Raw genomic sequence first — 1,758 nt, 5'->3', positions numbered from 1 at the left:
AGCACTGGCTGAGCGGCCGCGGCGCCGAGCGGCTGGGTGCAGGCGGACGGCCGGCGACTCCTACTTCACTCGAAAGCCAGTTCCCAGTGGCACTGCGGCGCGTCCCTCCTCATTCTGTGGGAAACGAAGCACATTATAAATTAAAGGCAGCCCGACAGAGCCCACAAGTTCCGAAGCCCGGGGCGGCGGGGGGCGCCGGAGCTCCGAAAGGAGGCAGCGCTCTACCTGGGGTGCCGCTGCCGGGCCGCCGCTCATCTCCCCGCCCCGGCCGGCTCCGCGGGGCCGGCTCGCGCATCTCGGCCCGGGGCCGCGAAGGAGCGGGGCGGTCCTCGAGCCTGCAGCGCCCGCAGCTCCAGGCCGGGTTCCCGAGTCTGACAGGTTCGGGGCCGGGCGCCCGCGGCCGCCGCCTCTCCCCGCCCTGCGCGAAGCCGCGCGCGTGCGCTGGAGCGGCCGCGGACGAGCCGCGCCAGGGAGGGGTGGGCGCGAGGACACGCAGGCCGGGCGCGCCGGGCAGAGGCTCACACGACGGGCGGGGCAGGGCAGGGGCGCGCGCCGCGTCGCCCGCCCCTCACCCGGCTCTCCACTTCCCGAGGCCGCGAGGCCGGGTCGGAGGGAGCTGGAATCCTCGGGCTAAGTGGGTAATTTCTACGGTCCCGCCCACCCGAGGTTGGGCGTTGCTGCAGGGAGTTCGCTCCGCTGAAGGACGGCCTAGAGAATCTTTGATTGAGATCTGGGTTTCGGATGCTTGGCGACAGGAAAATGTAACCCTTTCTTGCTAAATTGAGCAGCTTTTCTGCCATTAGAGTTGCTGCCTCTCTGGCAGGTTAGCCAAGTTTGCTGCACAGTCAGATCAGCTTGGAGAGGGCAAGGCTTGTGGTCGTAAGCAGTTCAGTGTCCTGCTTTATATTTACTGTTGTTTATCAGCAAATATGTATTATCTGTGTGCTCCCCATCAGGTTCCTTTTGCCGCCAAGGTATTTACAGTATGGACTAAACGCAAGCACAGGAACTATATATAGTGCGGTGAGTCCCCTACATACCAACCTTCAAGTTGTGACCGGTCAAAGATGTGAACTTTTAAAGATGCGAACATGCTTTCCATGCTTTCCCACCGTCTAATCACATAGGTTAGTTCACGTGTCTGGCATACATTATCATATATGTGCATGCTCTAGAAGTGGTTGTGCTTCTGTGTACTTTACTGTACAATACTATATATAGTGCTACAGTATCTTATTTTAAGCTCAAGATGTCCGGAAGCAAGTTTAAAAGCAGCCATGATGTAGCTGGTATATAGTACTACCCAGACATTACTGGATCTTTTTTTTTTTTTCAAGAATGTAGATAGACTTGAATCCAGCAAGGAATCAGAACCTGTGCCATTAATGTCAGGTGTGAGTGAAATTTGCCCTCTATCTCCTGTTGCTGACAATCCTTCAGCACTATCAGCTCCCACCTCCTCTCCCTCCAGTCAGTAACTCTTCTTGCCAACTCCTCACTCAGTGCCCACCCCTGTATGCCAGCTGTTGTACTGTACTACTGTACTTTTCAAGGTACTATAAGGTTAAAAATGTTTATTTTTGTGTTTGTTTTTATGCATTAGTTGTGTAAAAAGTATTATGAAGTACTATAAACCTATTACAGTACAGTACTATAGAGCCCATTGTGTTAGTTAGGTACCTAGGCTAACTTTGTTGGAACAAATTGGACTTGCAAACATGCTCCCAGAATGGAATTCGTTTGTAAGTGGCAAAATAC

The sequence above is a fragment of the Budorcas taxicolor genome, chromosome 10 (assembly GCF_023091745.1).
Source record: "Budorcas taxicolor isolate Tak-1 chromosome 10, Takin1.1, whole genome shotgun sequence".
Taxonomy (NCBI): Eukaryota; Metazoa; Chordata; class Mammalia; order Artiodactyla; family Bovidae; genus Budorcas; species Budorcas taxicolor.
Note: the sequence above shows the minus strand (reverse complement) of the source record.